We start from the raw sequence: 19625 nt of genomic DNA on the forward strand, positions 1-19625 counted from the left end.
AATTGCAACATTGATTATATCCTCCTTTGGTACACGGAGCAACGTGTCCCGTCTCAAGGCCGCGGTCTACAGATGTCGGTTGTATGCGAATGCAATACAAGTAAAAAATGATTGAATGTATGTTATTACAGACGGTGAAGTGTGTCACAGAAGACGCATGAAGAGTGCTGGACACAGTGAAGTGTGCCACAGAACACGCAGAAAGAGTGCTGGACACTAGCGGTGCTGGACAATAGCGGTGCTGGACATTAGCGGTGCTGGACAATAGCGGTGCTGGACATTAGCGGTGCTGGACACTAGCGGTGCTGGACATTAGCGGTGCTGGACACTAGCGGTGCTGGACAATAGCGGTGCTGGACATTAGCGGTGCTAGACATTAGCGGTGCTGGACATTAGCGGTGCTGGACATTAGCGATGCTGGACAACTCATTGCTCATGAAATCGCTGATTTATGCCTCGCAATAAATTTATGCCTTTCTTCAGTCTCACTGTTAACGTAAATATTGCTGCTTTTTTATCTTTATTGCTCGAGTGTGTTTGGTGCGGACAGGTTAGTGGTGAGCATGCTGAAGTAAGAACAAGAGAACATAAAAATAAAGGTAACTGCAGAAGGCCTATTGGCCCATACGAGGCAGCTCCTATATAAAACCACCCAATCCTCCACAGCTACAGTTACAGTTAAGTTACAGCCCCTCTCCTGTGCCAGTTAAGTCCACGACGGGCTCACCATACCCCGTGCTACTTGTGAGAATGCCTAGGGGTGGGTTATTGGTGAGTATGCTGAGGGGTGGGTTAATGGTGAGTATGCTGAGGGGTGGGTTAGTGGTTAGTATGCTGAGGGGTGGGTTAATGGTGAGTATGCTGATGGTTTGGTTAGTGGTGAGTATGCTGATGGTTGGGTTAATGGTATGCTGAGGGGTGGATTAGTGGTGAGTATACTGAGGGGTGGGTTAATGGTGAGTATGCTGATGGTTAGGTTAGTGGTGAGTATGCTGAGGGGTGAGGTTAATGATGAGTATGTTGATGGTTGGGTTAGTGGTGAGTATGCTGAGAGGTGGGTTAGTTGTGATTATGCTGAGACGAGGGTTAGTGGTGAGTATGCTGAGGAGTGGGTTAGTGGTATGCTGAAGGTTGGGTTAATGGTGAGTATGCTGAGGGGTGGGTTAATGGTGAGAATGCTGATGGTTGGCTTAGTGGTGAGAATGCTGAGGATTGGGTTAATTGTGAGTATGCTGAGAGTTGGGTTAATGGTGAGTATGCTGAGGGTTGGGTTTGTTGTGAGTATGTTGAGGGGTGGGTTGATGGTGAGTATGCTGATGTTTGGGTTAATGGTGAGTATAATGAGCGTTGGGTTAGTGTTGAGTGTGCTGAGGAGTGGATTAGAGGTATTCTGAGGGGTGGATTAGTGGTGAGTATGCTGAGAGGTGGGATAGGGGTGAGTATGCTGACTGGTGGGTTAGTAGTAAGTATGCTGAGGGTTTTGTTAGTGGTACGACTGCTGATGGTTGGGTTAGTGGTCAGTATGCTGAGAGGTGGGTTAGTGGTTAGTATGCTGATTGAAGGGAAAGAGGTGAGTAAGCTGATGGTTGGGTTAGTGTTGAGTATGCTGAGGATTGGGTTAGTGGTGAGTATGCTGATGGATGGGTTAGTGGTGAATATGCTGAAGGGAAGGTTAGTGGTGAGTATGCTGAGGGGTAGGTTAGTGGTGAGCATGCTGAAGGGTAAGTTAGTGGTGAGTATGCAGATAGTTGGGTTAGTTGCGAGTATGTTGAGGGTTGGGTTATTGGTGAGTATGCTGAGGGGTGGGTTAGTGGAGTGTATGCTGAGGGGTGGGTTAGTGGAGTGTATGCTGAGGGGTGGGTTTGAGGTGAGCATGCTGAGGGCAAGATAGTAGTGAGTATACTGAGCGGTGGGTTAGTGGTGAGTATGCTGAGGGTATGATAGTAGTGAGTATGCTGAGGGTATGATAGTGGTGAGTATGCTGAGGGTATGATAGTAGTGAGTATGCTGAGGGTATGATAGTAGTGAGTATGATGAGGGTTGGGTTAATGGTGAGTATGCTGAGGGGTGGATTAGTGATATGCTGAGAGGTGGATTTAGTGGTGAGTATACTGAGGGTTAGGTTAGTGGTGAGTATGCTGAGGGATGGGTTAGTGGCGATTGTGCTGAGGGGTGGATTAGTGGTATGCTGAGGAGTGGATTAGTGGTATGCTGAGGGGTGGATTAGTGATGATTATGCTGAGGGTATGATAATAGTGAGTATGAGGGATTGGTTAGTGGTATGCACTAGACAAGTGTACACCAGGATTATGCATGTCCAGACTACTGTAGTCACTGCTGGTCTAGTGTACACCAGGATTATATATGTCCAGACTACTGTAGTCACTGCTGGTCTAGTGTACACCCGGTTTATATATGTCCAGACTACTGTAGTCACTGCTGGTCTAGTGTACACCAGGAATATATATGTCCAGACTACTGTAGTCACTGCTGGTCTAGTGTACACCAGGAATATATATGTCCAGACTACTGTAGTCACTGCTGGTCTAGTGTACACCAGGTTTATATATGTCCAGTTGTCATGACCTCATGCTCCACAGCATCGCTGGAATCCATAGCCTGACCAATATCAATAATTGTCTAGGGTTTAATCAAAGGCTAGCAAAAATATTCCAGTTTACTGGGGTATATGACATAGGTCACCGTAAAACAATAAGAAAATTACACTCTCTACAACTCACTTATATCACATTATCCAGCTTCTTAAAGCTTTGCTAGATCATCAACAGGCCTTAAACTGCACACCCTCGGGACTAGCTGACACCAGGCTTTTTATCCTGGAGCAGTGGTACACTTGCCCCTTGTATGCTGCAAATATAATTACAGGCTAGTGGTATCACACTCATTAATCAGTGAGGTTGAGGAATCAATATCATAACACCAGTCTCCGTGGTGTAGTGGTAAGACACTCTCCTGGTGTTCCGCGAGCGCTTCGTCATGGGTTCGTATCCTGGCCGGGAAGGATTTACTGGGCGCAAATCCTTAACTGTAGCCTCTGTTTAACTCAACAGTAAAATGGGTACTTGGTAGTAAAAGCGTTTCTTCGTTGGGGTCGTATTCCAGGGACCATAGGATTAAGGACTTGCCCGAACGCTACGCGTGCTAGTGGTTGTATGTTACATCCCTTGAGATCTTAGTAAGGTTCTTTTCCCGCAGTGATCAAAGTATACGAAAATCGGCCTTGCCAAATAGTGTCTAGGGTATGAATAAAACACTGCATCAACGGGAAAACAATATAACTACGCTAAGGGTGACAAAACATAACAAATAAATGGTAAAAATATAACAGCCAGAAATATTCTTTAGCATGCAATAATATCAATGAAAATCCTTAGTAAACCCAAATCATCGCTTAAAACACATGAATGAATAAATAGTGTAGCACAATTAGTCATACCAAGAGAATTAACCGAGTAATGAGCTAAATAAACAATATCCCCTCACTTGTACACGTCTCCTCTCCATGCAGCTACCCACGCGTCTGGCTAAGGCTCCCAGAGCAGGCGTCCTACCAAAACATCGACTAAACATCCACAAGAACTCTTGTGAAACTCTACTAACAAAAGTATATTACTAAGAACTAAATAATTGTTAATCTTAAGAGTATATAATACTGTTACATTACTCAGTAGAATTTAATGGCAAACAATAATAAGAAGTAATCAAGGTTGAAATATAAACGCTAGCTTGACAACAAGCCCACACTCTGGACACATCCAAATATGGTCATCCCCCCACACGGAAGAAACCACACTCCCGCCAAAAGGAAATAACTTGCACAATCCTCATAAAATAATAATTAAATTCAGGGACACTACAGCATGTTACAATATACATCATATAATAGTCTATAATCATACAATGTCAATCGGATACACAACTGGATACTATACTAACTATAGAACAGAACAATAAAGTATTATAAGCATCATGATAATGTTAGAATCCATACAAGATTCGTAACATCCCTCCCGGCACCCTAAGAAAAAATGAAATTAACTGAAGGTTGATTTCATTTTTTGACTGCATGAAATATAACATGAAAATACAACATGAAGATACTTCAACAAAAGATCAAAGTAGAAAACAATAAAATTTCACACAGTAAAAATAAATAAAAAGAATTTGCATGCATCTTATGAGTATAGAACACTACATATTATGGCACTGCAATAGGAAATCCTCTGTATATGGCATCAGCAATAACATTTTGCCTCCCAGGAATATGCCGAATTACAGTATTGAATTCTTGCAGAATCAATGACCATCTAAGTATTCTCTGGTTTTTACCTTTCATAGAGTTAATGAATGTCAATGGATTATGATGTATATATACTACAACTTGATTTCCTGACAAGTATGTCTCAAACTTCTTAACGGCCAATATCAAACAAAGTGCTTCTTTTTCAACTACAGAATAATTAGTTTGTGTCCTGTCAAATTTACGAGAGAAATAATATACAGGATATTCTAACTCACCTGGTCCTACTTGGAACAGAACAGCACCTGCTCCTAGATCTAAAGCGTCTATGTGCAGAATAAAAGGTTTATCATACTGTGGACTAGCTAGCACAGGTGAGGTAGAAAGAATTCCTTTCAACTTCTGAAAAGAATTCTGACACTCCTGTGTCCACTTAAATTTTACCGTTACCTTAGAACATTGGTTATAGGTGCAGCAACAATGGAAAAGTTTTTACAATATCTCCTATAATACGCACACATCCCAATAAATCTCTGCACAGACTTCTTATTTGTTAGTACTGGGTAATCCACAATTGCCTGGATCTTGTCTTGCAATGGGACTATCCTACCTTGTCCGACCTCATGTCCTAAGTACACTATTGTTCCTTTAGCCCAACTACATTTCATCATATTCACAGTCAAATTAGCATGTTGTAACAGAGTAAACAATTTCTTTAAACTGGACATATGAACTACCCTACTCTTACTGAATATCACAATGTCATCCAAATATGCCCTACAATCTGGCACATCCTTCAACAAAGAATTCATTAACTTCTGAAAGTTGCTGGATCATTCCTTAATCCAAACGGCATTACATTAAACTCGAAAGCTCCATCAGGAGTGATAAATGCTGTCACTTCCCATGCAAAATCAGTAAGTGGTATCTTGTGAGATCCCTTAGATAAGTCCAATTTAGATACAAACTGAGCATGACCTATAGTATCGATACAGTCCTCCAATAAAGGTAATGGATACATATCAACTACAGTTACCTGGTTGAGTTTTCTATAATCCACTACTAATCTCCATTTATCCTCTGGTTTTGGTACTACTAACCACGGTGAACTCCAGGAGCTCTGACTGGGTCTAATGAACCCATATCGAAAAAGATAATCAACCTCCTCCTGGATCATACGTCGTTTCTCGTGTGTCACTCGATAAGGGTGTAGCCGAATTGGAGTTACATCTGTCAGCTTAAGGTCATGAGTAATGAGAGAAGTCTGAGTGGGGACCTCCCCAAACAAGTTAGAGGACATCTCCAAAAGGTCCTGGAACTCTGCTCTCTCCTCATCCTGCAAATGACACCATTCTTCCCCGGAACTGGAATTAGACAAACAAGGATTACCATCTTTCCCTGCAACAGTCGATTCTTCAGGATTTACCTCCTCAGTAACACAACAAGCCACAATAAGCCTTCAACCGGTTCACATGTACACTCATGGTCTGACGTTTCTGTTGGGGATGGCAAACTTTGTAAATAACTTCCCCAAGACGTTTTACTACTTGTAACGGTCCTGAAAATTTATGTCATGGAAGTACCCATACGAGGCTTCAAGACCATTACCAAATCTCCTGGCTCAAAAACTCTAAGTTTGGCCTTGAACCTCTGGTCATGTTTCTCTTTCATTACCTGTTGTTGTTCCCTCGTTCTGGACAGCTTGCTCTTTACATCCGTCAGGTAACGCTCACTCTGCCTGGCTGTAACATCTCCTAACATTTTCCCATGTAACATTTTTAAAGGTCCTCTCACCTGATGTCCAAAGACAAGATCAAATGGAGAGCAGCCTAGGGCACTGTGCAATCCATCTCTAGCAGCAAATAAAACAAATGGTAAATTATCGTCCCAATGTCTGGGTGAATCTTCCCCAGTTGCTTTCAATATTTTCTTGAGAGTTTGGTGGAACCGCTCGATTCCCCCTTGACTCTGAGGATGGTAAGGACTGGAAAAATTATGCTGAATACCAAATGAATTACAAAAGGTTTTAAATGTGGTGGAACAAAAATTGCTCCCATTATCAGTTTGAATTATACGGGGCATACCAAATAGTGAGAAAAATCGTCCCAACTGCCTTATAATAGTAGAAGCTCTAATGTTACGTAAGGCATATGCTTTAGGGAACCTGGTGGTCATACATAAAATTGTAAACGTATACATATTTCCGGATTTGGTACGGGGTAAAGGTCCGACACAATCCAGTACCACATAAGTAAAAGGCTCCTCTGGCACTACAATAGGGTATAATGGTGCTCGTGGCACAGTCTGATTAGGCTTACCAACAGTTTGACACACAACACAATTGTGACAATATCTGACCACATATTTTTTGAGTTTTGGCCAATAGAAAAATTTACAGATCTTTGATACATACTGGTAATGCCTTGATGGCCTCCCATCAGGTCATCATGGGCAGCTTGCAATACCTGCTCCCTATACTCTGTTGGCACAACGAGCTGAGTTTTAGATTCACAATCATCTGATGAGGGAGTTCCTGATGGTCTCCATCTTCTCATCAGACAACGATCATTGAAATAACAACCCATAATCTTCTCCGAAGTATCAATTAAGTCGGCTGCTTCTGCATAACATTCAGCTAGACTGGGGTCAGTACTCTGCAACTTACTCAAGGTGTGGAACTCAACAGCTGGAGCGAGCGGGCAAGGAACTGGTACCTGGGCCACCTCTTCCAGACCATCTGGGTCAGAATAAATTAGGGCTTTGGCACCGGCCTCACTCTTGACATCCGCGTGAGCTAAAAATGTATCTTCAAGGTCCACCTCCACCTCCCTATCTGAAGGGGTCCTGGTCTCGAGAATCTCCACCTTGGTAGTAGCATGATTTACGACATTCTGCTTACCCATGGATCTGGTCACAACACAGGCTGGATAAATGACACCATCATCCGCATCTGGTTGAGCCAATACTGCACTAGGGTTAGTAAACATAACAGGACAATCGGTCCCACTAACTTGACACTTGTCAAAATCATTACCTTCAATGATATCAATCCCAGGGATGGGCAACTGCTCACTGACTGCTACAGTGCACCAACCCGGTGTAATAGAATTCAGGTTAACTTTAATTAATGGTACACGCTGGATATGACCTCCAAGTCCTTGCAATAACACTACTTCTCCAGTGTCTTCTGTGCTAACATCAGTAAGAACACGGCGAGAAATTAAAGACTGGGAAGCACCAGTGTCCCTTAACAACTGCACTGGCTTCCAGGTTCCACTAGTACATAATAAGGTACCGGAATGTAGGTATGGTTCAAAATTAGTCATCCACTTGGGCGTGACTGGAGCAACATTGGCATTAATGGTTTGCAAACCCCTACTCATAATCAGACCAGTTGGTCTCAACTCAGGGTGCAAAGCATAACAGGAATTTACCACATGACCTCTTCTCCTGCAATGCGTGCAATATCTGCCAGTGGTCGGAACAGCCGAACCAACTGCAGGCTTAATACCTACAGTACATGAGGTTGACAACCCTGTCTGTTGTTTCTCAGTTTTAGGCTTTACAGGAGCAGGGTTCAAGGACGAAGGTGAGGTAGCTGGTCGGGCCTGGAAAACATGATTTTTAGGAGCATAATAATTAGTTTTAGCATTATAACGATTAATTGGTGCTCGAAAAGGCACTGTAGTAAGTAATTCGTGCTCATCAGCTAGCTTAGCTAGTTTCATAAGATCAGTGGTTTGTTTATTTTCTGCTATAAACAAAGCTAATTTCTCTGGTAGACATCCCAATACTTCCTCAGTTACTATGAGGTCTCTCAAAGTCTCAAACTCTGCAATATTAAGTGCTTTAACCCATCTATCAAAGTGATTTAATTTAACCCATACAAAATCAGAAATAGTCTGGTCATGTGCTCTTTTTAAACTTCTGAATTTTTGTCTGTGTCTCTGGGATCTGTTGGTATGCATTCAAGATGCTCTGTTGAACAAATTTAATATCGAAAGAATTCTCAGCAGGAATAGATGCAAATACCATTTGAGCTTTACCCTTAAATTGTCCCTGCATAATGGCAACCCATTGATCCACAGGCCAGTTCATGCTGACTGCTAATTTCTTAAAATGCAAAAAGAATATTTCTGGATCTTCTTCATTAAACTTAGGTAAATCTACATTTTACTGTTCTTGGAAGAACTAATTGTACTCTCTGGATTATTACTAATGTTACTCAGCCCTGCTGCAATTCTCTGCTGTCCTAACCTGTTATTATTTTCAGCCATACTCTGCTGAATTTCTAATTGTTTAGTTTGCTCTTCGGCTTGTTGTTTCTTTGTTGCCTCAAGTTGCAACTGGGTTACTAAACGACTATTTTGTGCCTCAATCTCCAACCGTCGAGTTTCAAGCTCTCTCTGTTGAGCTTCAACCTCTAATATTTTCTGTTGCTTTTGAAATTCACATTCTTTCTCTCGAGCCTCAATCTTAGCATATGCTACTTGCGCTTCTAACTCAAGATGCCTTAAAACAATCTGGTCACTTGTCTCCTCTCATAACTCATCCAGAATTTCTTCTAACTCACCATTCTCTACTAAATGGATCACTATTACTCTCAATATTTGTATTACTCTCAACTCTTGTATATATCTCAAAAAAAAAAATGTCATCACTTAAGATACTCAGGTACCCACCTCAAGATATACATATAAAAAGCACCTACCCCCTGGCATACATAATGTACATCTGTAGAACTGATCCATGGCAACTACTATCTTGAGGTTATCTTGAGATGATTTCGGGGCTTTAGTGTCCCGCGGCCCGGTCCTCGACCAGGCCTCCACCCCCAGGAAGCAGCTCGTGACGGCTGACTAACACACAGGTACCTATTTTACTGCTAGGTAACAGGGGCATAGGGTGAAAGAAATTCTGCCCATTGTTTCTCGCCGGCGCCAGGGATCGAACCCGGGACCACAAGTCCAATGTGTTGTCCGCTCGGCTCCTAATAATAATATCTGCATAATCTTATATATCCTAGTAGTCAACAAACACAAAAAAACGCAAGTAAAACCAGAGCTGGAGCACACGTCCACCACTATGGGAAGCTCAAAAAGTGTTAACGGCTCAGGGTCGGGCGGGGCCGCTCAACACACTATTTCCAACTCGGCAAGTCAACCGACTTTCTTCTTTCAAATATCACAATTAAGCTCATATCAAACCATTTATCACTTAATAACTTCTAAATCATAAAAGTACTGAATAAATTACCTTACATGAGTATACATATCAATGAATAAATACTTAAGAGAATATATATATATATATATATATATATATATATATATATATATATATATATATATATATATATATATATACATATATATATATATATATATATATATATATATATATATATATATATATATATATATATATATATATATATATGTCGTACCTAGTAGCCAGAACGCACTTCTCAGACTACTATTCAAGACCCGATTTGCCTAATAAGCCAAGTTTTCATGAATTAATTGTTTTTCGGCAACCTAACCTAACCTAACTTTTTCGGCTACCTAACCTAACCTAACCTAACTTTTTCGGCTACCTAACCTAACCTAACCTATAAAGATAGGTTAGGTTAGGTTAGGTAGGGTTGGTTAGGTTCGGTCATATATCTACGTTATTTTAGCTCCTATAAAAAAATTGACCTCATACATAATGAAATGGGTAGCTTTATCATTTCATGAGAAAAAAATTAGAGAAAATATATTAATTCAGTAAAACTTGGCCTATTAGGCAAATCAGGCCTTGCATAGTAGGCTGAGAAGAACGTTCTGGCTACTAGGTACGACATATATATATATATATATATATATATATATATATATATATATATATATATATATATATATATATATATATATATAAAAATGGTATATATATATATATATATATATATATATATATATGTCGTACCTAATAGCCAGAACGCACGTCTCAGCCTACTATTCAAGGCCCGATTTGCCTAATAAGCCAAGTTTTTATGAATTAATGTTTTTTCGTCTACCTAACCTAACCTAACCTAACCTAGCTTTTTTTGGCTACCTAACCTAACCTTACCTATAAATATAGGTTAGGTTAGGTTAGGTAGGGTTGGTTAGGTTCGGGCACATATCTACGTTAATTTTAACTCCAATAAATAAAAATTGACCTCATACATAGAGAAAAGGGTTGCTTTATCATTTCATAAGAAAAAAAATATAGTAAATATATTAATTCAGGAAAACTTGGCTTATTAGGCAAATCGGGCCTTGAATAGTAGGCTGAGAAGTGAGTTCTGGCTACTAGGTACGACATATATATATATATATATATATATATATATATATATATATATATATATATATATATATATATATATATATATATATATATATATATATATATATATATATATATATAAAAGTGGTAGGAGAAAAGCACACAGAAACTGTATTGGAGGGGACCTACATTCCCTCCAATGCGTTATGTGTGGTTTCCTCCGAGGCTATGGGTCCCCCTTCTTCCAGCCAGAGGTGGTACTCCCTTCCCTATAAAAAAAAAAAAAAAAAAAAAAAAAAAATATATATATATATATATATATATATATATATATATATATATATATATATATATATATATATATATATATATATATATATATGTCGTACCTAGTAGCCAGAATGCACTTCTCGGCCTACTATGCAAGGCCCGATTTGCCTAATAAGCCAAGTTTTCCTAAAATAATATATTTTCTCTATTTTTTTTTTTATGAAATGATAAAGCTACCCATTTCATTATGTATGAGGTCATTTTTTTTTATTGGAGTTAAAATTAACGTAGATATATGACCGAACGTAACCAACCCTACCTAACCTAACCTAACCTATCTTTATAGGTTAGGTTAGGTTAGGTAGCCGAAAAAGTTAGGTTAGGTTAGGTTAGGTAGGTTAGGTAGTCGAAAAACAATTAATTCATGAAAACTTGGCTTATTAGGCAAATCGGGCCTTGCATAGTAGGCTGACAAGTGCATTCTGGCTACTAGGTACGACATATATATATATATATATATATATATATATATATATATATATATATATATATATATATATATATATATATATATATATATGTATGTGTGTGTGTGTGTGTGCGTGTGTGTGTGTGTGTGTGTGTGTGTGTGTGTGTGTGTGTGTGTGTGTGTGTGTGTGTGTGTGTGTGTGTGTGTGTGTGTGTGTGTGTGTATCACGAAAGTAGACACGTGATTAAAAATGTGACAGTGTCAGACCAGGGAGGAAAATTGAAACAGGAATTTCCTTAAGTACTTTCGTTTATTATTACATCTTCAGAAGGAGTGGTTTTACAGGTCGAGTACTGGACATAAATAGGCAGGTGAGAATGTTGGAGTGAGGTGAGGTACAATACGTGTTCACTGCAGAGGGCCTATTGGCCCATTCGATGCAGCAACCACACACAGGCCCACACATGGATAATTATAGCATAAAATAGTAAATATTTACAATGAATTAGTGATACAAATGTGTTCCAATGATCCTACTTAAATCGCCCTTTAATTGATCTATTAAAAATGGATCTAAGTTATATAGATCACTGCTAATGTTCAAATTATTTTCTTTTGTGATCTGTATCAAAGCAGATTCTTCATTTGAATTTGATACGATTCAAAGCGTATAAAAAATGTCGTCAACGTACCTGCAGTATATGGCCGGTTTCAAGTTCATGTCGACTAAGACCTTTTGTTCGATGGGTTCGATGTACGATGTCCCATCGAACAAAAGGTCTTAGTCGACATGAACTTGAAAGCGTTCTGCAGGTACGTTGACGACATTTTTACACAGGTACCTGATGTCAGACATATGCAGGAGCTGAAGGAGGCATTTGAGCGGAACTTTGTGTTGCGTTTCACTTACGAGATAGAGAAGGATGGGAAACTACCCTTTCTAGATGTAACAGTCATGGAAAGGAGCGGAGGTTTCCACACTGCAGTCTACACTAAGGAAACAAACATAGGAATGTGCCTCAATGCCAACAGTGACTGCCCAGACAGGTACAAGAGGAGTGTTGTTAACACTTATGTCGACCGTGCTCTCAGCCACAGCTCAGGATGGAAGCAAGTCGATGAAGAACTCTGTAGGGTAAGGCAGGTCCTAGTCAACAAAGGCTTCTCCAATGGTTTCGTTGAAGACATCATAAGAAGGAAGGTGAAACGCCATGCAACCTCTGAAGAGACAACTAACACAACACCTGTACCCCCTATTAGACTATTTTACGGGATCTTCTTTTCCACAGCTCATAAAACGGAGGAAAGGGTCCTGAAAGATATTGTTAATAGAAACGTTATCCCTACAGATAAAAATCAGAAGATACAATTGACGATTTACTATAAAACCAAGAAAACGGCCAACCTACTCAAAAGAAACTCTCCAGACACAAAGCAGAACGCTTTAAAAGAGACCAATGTCGTCTATGCCTTAAAATGCCCTCTTGGGGACTGTAAGCCTCAAAGAACTCAGTATATAGGCAAGACAACAACATCTCTTTCCAGGCGATTAACGATGCATAAGCAACAGGGCTCCATTAAGGAACATATAATCTCTTCCCACAACCAGACAATCACCAGAGAAGTCTTAACAAAAATCACGGAAATCATCGATAGATACAGCGATAGCAGGCGGCTTGATATCTGCGAGGCACTACACATTAAGAAGTCAACACCAGCAATCAACAGCCAATTAATGCACAACTATATTCTACCCACTTCAAGACTCTGCACCAGTATAGAAGCATCAAGAAATATGGGCCAATAGTCCCTTTGCATTTACTTCCATTCTTCCCCTTTAAATTTACCCAATATTTCGTGTTCTATCTTGTGTTGAAAGTTTGTTTTTACCTCATCCAAAACTGTTGTAACATATCACCTCACCCAAATGCAGGTATATAAAATGAAAAGCCGTTTGATTTATAGCATAGTAAGAACTCTGTTTAGTGTTTGCAGGTTATAGTTGTGTGTGTGTAAACTAAAGTCTTTGAAAATGTAATAAGTTATTACGAAACACGTTCAAGTGTCGCGTCAGAGAAGAAATAAAAATGAATTTTGGAGAATTGATTTTTCAATTACCATCGATAGTGAAAAGAAACATAAGAAATATTGAGAAAATTTGTGTTAGAATTATTAATCTTACTTTTTCGATCATATTTAATAATATATCTCTACAGGAAAGACTGCTACCAATATATACTAATATATATATATATATATATATATATATATATATATATATATATATATATATATATATATATATATATATATATATATATATATATATATATATATATATATATGTCGTACCTAGTAGCCAGAACTCACTTTTTGGCCTACTATTCAAGGCCCGATTTGCCTAATAAGCCAAGTTTTCCTGAATTAATATATTTTTTCTAATTTTTTCCTTATGAAATGATAAAGCTACCCATTTCATTATGTATGAGGTCAATTTTTTTTTATTGGAGTTAAAATTAACGTAGATATATGACCGAACCTAACCAACCCTACCTAACCTAACCTAACCTATCTTTATAGGTTAGGTTTGGTTAGGTAGCCGAAAAAGTTAGGTTAGGTTAGGTTAGGTAGGTTAGGTAGTCGAAAAATAATTAATTAATGAAAACTTGGCTTACTAGGCAAATCGGGCCTTGCATAGTAGGCTGAGAAGTGCGTTCTGGCTACTAGGTACGACATATATATATATATATATATATATATATATATATATATATATATATATATATATATATATATATATATATATATATATATATATATATATATATGTCTTCTGTGTTGGCATCATTATGTTGTGGTCTTGTCCCTACTCTCATGGTGGGTAGAGTAAATAGTTTCGTGATTTGGGTGTTCATGGTAGGTTGTTCTATTCATATGTGAATTGCTTCAAGAATTTGTAATCTTCTTGCATCTTGGGTTTTGTCTATTATACAGGTATTTATGTTCAACATTTCTCTTGTAATGGTGATGTCATGGGCTTGTCTCATGTGATTCCTTGGGGCACCGGATTGAAGATGGCTTGTCAAACGCCTCGTCAGCTTGGTCGACGTCATACGTACGTACTTAGATTGAAGGTTACATCCTTCGTGGGGGCAAGAGTACATGTATACAACGCTTGACTGCTGTAGAGGGTTCTCCGTCGGCTTCGGGCTGTTTTTGATAAGGAGTTCGGAAGTCTTCTTGGTTTTGTAGAATATTATCAGGTTTATGTTTTGGTTTGTGCGGGTATAAAATCAACCAGTCCTGAAAATTCTTTCACTTGAGAATGAACCATGGAGGTTCGAAACGTTGTGCAAATTGTATAAATAAGTGTAATACATTCTATAGTAATTCACTTCTTATCTTCACCTTGAAATTACGAAAATAAGTTTTAGAGAACTCCAATTTCAGCTAAGCCCTGATGCTAAGAAAATAGTTAGAGGGATAGAAGCCCTAAATCAGAAAATAGTAAATACAGAATATGCGGTCATATTCATTGAGACATACATATATATATATATATATATATATATATATATATATATATATATATATATATATATATATATATCTATATATATATATGTATATATATATATATATATATATATATATATATATATATATATATATGTGTGTGTGTTGTACCTAGTAGCCAGAACGTCGTACTCGGCCTACTATTCAAGGCCCGATTTGCCTAATAAGCCAAGTTTTCCTGAATTAATATATTTTCTCTAATTTTTTTCTTATGAAATGATAAAGCTACCCATTTCATTATGTATGAGGTCAATTTTTTTTATTGGAGTTAAAATTAACGTAGATATATGACCGAACCTAACCAACGCTACCTAACCTAACCTAACCTATCTCTATGCGTTAGGTTAGGTTAGGTAGCCGAAAAAGTTAGGTTAGTTTAGGTTAGGTAGGTTAGGTAGTCGAAAAACAATTATTTCATGAAAACTTGGCTTATTAGGCAAATCGGGGCTTGCATATTAGGCTGAGAAGTGCGTTCTGGCTATTAGGTACGACATATATATATATATATATACATATATATATATATATATATATATATATATATATATATATATATATATATATATATATATATATATAAGTCAACAGGGAATTCATATTAGCAAGACATGGTAACACTGGCTGGAGACTTCGGTACGCAAAAGGGAGGGGGGGGGGGGGGTAAGGGGGAGAATTACAAGACATTACCGGTCAGCCATAATACATAAGTATACATGAAATATAGTAAAGCATCATATACCAACATAAGGACCAAAATCTTGCCTCTGTGGCATACATTTCACAGTACCAGAACATAAATTACTGACATGATAAGAGGACAGTGCAATGAACAGTAATGAATTTGATGTATCACAGTACACATGCTCGTCATACATTAATTATTTAAATGTATACATTCTACATCATAATACTCATAGCATGTCCTATTCAGTAATACGCACCATTCCATGCCATAGGCACATAATGATGTTTTTCAAGCTTCAGGACATTAGGTTTCTGCTATTAACTCTACTTCCCATTTATCCACAAATACATGGCATATACCTTTGGTACTAAAACATAATATGTATACGTATATTAAACATACATTGGCAATACGTAATTTATACTAAGGTATTGTCAAAAAGAGATTATATAGATATAAATATATTTGTGATAATAGGCTAATCAACCATGATATTTCTATAAAGTTTGAACGCATCATACACCAGCCACAGTATGATCATACTGGTGTATGTGTGGTCATAACTCCAGTCTACTGTAGTCACCGTTGGTCTAGTGTACACCAGGATTATATATGTCCAGACCTTTGTAGTCACCGCTGGTCTAGTTTACACCAGGATTATATATGTCCACACTACTGTAGTCACCGCTAGTGTACACCAGGATTATATATGTCCACACTACTGTAGTCACCGCTGGTCTAATGTACACCAGGATATATATGTCCACACTACTGTAGCCCCCACTGGTCTAGTGTACACCAGGATTATATATGTCCACACTAGACACCGCTTAGCTAGTGTACACCAGGATTATATATGTCCAGACTACTGTAGTCGCCTTTGAGCTAGTAACCACAACTCTCACTGTGGTGAGGATTAAAATGTTTCTGATGTCTGACTGAGAGTAAAAAAATATACCATCCTGTGCCACATATCAGTACAGACTCACATCAAAGTTAGCCTCAACATTTTCCTGTCACCTAACAGTACCTGCATAATTTTGGTCCAAAATATGAGGCAGCAAATACTTGTCGTTAATATTCCCCCCCACTAAACAACTCTGCCACGCTGGCACAGCAGCAAAAATACATTTGTAATTAAGTCTGAACATGAAATATATTGACTCTATGCCATAATTAAGTCACGGCAAAATAGAAATGTAATTTTAAATATGACTGAGTGTATCAGGAGGTTTTGATTTTTTGCCGGGTTGTGGCTCGTTTTTTTCCCCCTGTGCAAGAGATTGTCCATTTGTGAATGAAGGGGTAACGCTTCCATTTGATGGTGTGTATGTGTGTGTGTACTCACCTAGTTGTGCTTGCGGGTGTTGAGCTCTGGCTCTTTGGTCCCACCTCTCAACCGTCAATCAACTGGAGTACAGATTCCTGAGCCTACTGGGCTCTATCATATCTACATTTAAAACTGTGTATGGAGTCAGCTTCCACCACATCGCTGCCTAATGCATTCCACCTGTTAACTACTCTGACACTGAAAAAGTTCTTTCTAACGTCCCTGTGACTCATTTGGGTATTTGTGTATGTGTGTGTGGGTATTAGTGAGCAATATATGTAGTAGAAATAATAGAGGAAAAATAAATTTGTTACAAAGGCAGGGTCTAAGAGCTAATAGTTGGAATCTGCAATACAAATAGTGAATACGTACATACACATGTACAAGAATGTAACTACTCGATAGCAATTTGATATGATGTTTAGCGGACTATATTTCTGCAAATTCTCACAAATCGATCCTTACACATTAGGGGGGTTTACATTAAATTTATATATATAAAGCTAATCAAACTACAGTATTAAACTACATATATTAGTAAATGTATTGAGGAGGTGTCTTATTGTATGGTAGGCTTAGTCCACCAGGCATAACTAGGATGTAGACACAAAATTATCCTCGTGAGAGGCTAGCTTCCATCACCCAAGTAACTGATGTACCAAGATTAATTCTTGCTTCCTCTTCTTGTTCCTGTGAAAGGGCACTAGCTGTAAGCTGGCATCCTAATATATGACAGCTATATCAGGGAAAACACTTTATATATTATTAGATAAGAACCAAGGACTAATTACCTGTGTTTAGTGGCTTGTCTAGTGTCCTAACCGCTTCGCCCTATATTTACTTAACATTAACTGGCCAGAAATGATTAGATAAACGGGTTTCGGTAAGACACTTCCCTTGTTTAGATGTTGACTGCGTGTTGATGATGGAAGAAGCACTAATTTGATCTCTATAACACTTCGTCCTAAGGAAAATTTATAAGAGCTAAATTTGCTCCAGCCACTATGGTCTTAAACAATGGCTGACCTGTGGGAACCGACCTGTGAGATTTATATTTATTTAATTTATATGAATATATATAGAATTTATATTTACGTTAATTTATATACTTCGATAGCAATTTGTATAATGATGAGTGGACTGTATTTCTGCAATAATCTCATAATCTCACAAATCGATCCTCTACACATTAGGGGGGTTTATATTAATTGAATATATATGCAGCCAATCAAACTACAGTAATAGACTACATACATTGAAGAGGTTCCTTATCTTATAGTACAGCAGGCTAGTCCACCAGGTATAACTAGGGTGTAGACACCAAATTATCCTCTTTGAGGTAGCTTCCATCACCCAGTAACTGATGCACAAAGCATATGCTTCCTCGTCTTGACCTGTCAAAAGGGCGCTAGCTGTAAAGCCAGATTCTATATATGACAAGTATTTCAGAGAAAACTGTACATGGAACATGAAGACCTGGCTTAATTACCTTTAATTTGAGGCTTCCACGTGCTCTAACAGGATCACCCTATATAATGACATTAATGGCCATAATGAAAGATACATGGGTTTCGGAAAGAACACTTAACTTGAATTTGTTGACAGCGTGTGATAATGGTACACCTTTGGTTTCCATAACACTTCGTCCAAGTAAAATTAACAGGAGCCGAATTTGCTCCCGTGTGAGCCTCTGGTCTAGTATCAACAACAATGGCTGCCCTCCTTCCCCACTGACGCCTGGCCTACATTGTCCAAATGTCAGAAAGTGATAGAAGGGTCACATTTACTCTACTTTAATATTGATAATTAAGTTAATTTATATATGATGTTTTTATGATGGTAAAGTCCAAAGACTAATGTATTTAAGAATAATTCCCACCATAATAGGTGGTGAATTATAATAGTATGTGGTGATGATATCCCGTTTTCTTTAGACGGTAATTCCACTACAAGTTACATTTTCTATGGTTAACTTGTTTATACAACAGCTATTATCTGTCTGTATGATTATTAAATGGTGTTGGATTTTCCGACATGACCTCCCTCTCCACTGACGCCTCGCTCTCCTTGTCCAGATGTCAATAACTGATAGAAGGGTCACAATTTCTCTATTTTGATACTGATAATTAAGTTGATTCAAATGAGATGTTTTTATGATGTTAAAAGTACAAAGACTAATGTATTTAAGAACAATTCCCAATAGAATAGCTGGTGAATTTATAGTACTATGTGGCAATGATATCCCATTTTCTATTGATGGAAAATTCCACTACAAGCTACATTTTCTATGGGTTAACTTGTGCATACAACAGCAGCAATATTATCTGCATTTTGCATTTAATATTAGTAATGGTGTCGGGTTTTCCGATAAATGCATCTGTTCTTGTATTTTTAACTCCTTTAAATAGGACACTAGCATGCCTGATGGATAGGTAGCTCTTTATCCAACTCAGAAGATTACCTTTGATTCCAAATTCAGCAAGTGGCTCTAGTATTATTTCGCTGTTCGCTACATCGAAATCTGACTTTAGGTCAATAAAGGCTGCCTGTGTCCCATCCTGGGAGTTTACAATATATTCAGCAAAGAATGTTTGTGTGCTACACTTGGGCATAAACCCATATAGGTTAGGAGCCAGTTTTTCTTTGACCTGAAACATGACACGATTGAAAACAATTCTCTCCAAGACTTTATACATGCAAGATGTAAGGGAAATGGGTCTGA

This window comes from Procambarus clarkii, chromosome 39 (assembly GCF_040958095.1).
Source record: "Procambarus clarkii isolate CNS0578487 chromosome 39, FALCON_Pclarkii_2.0, whole genome shotgun sequence".
In the NCBI taxonomy this organism is placed as follows: domain Eukaryota; kingdom Metazoa; phylum Arthropoda; class Malacostraca; order Decapoda; family Cambaridae; genus Procambarus; species Procambarus clarkii.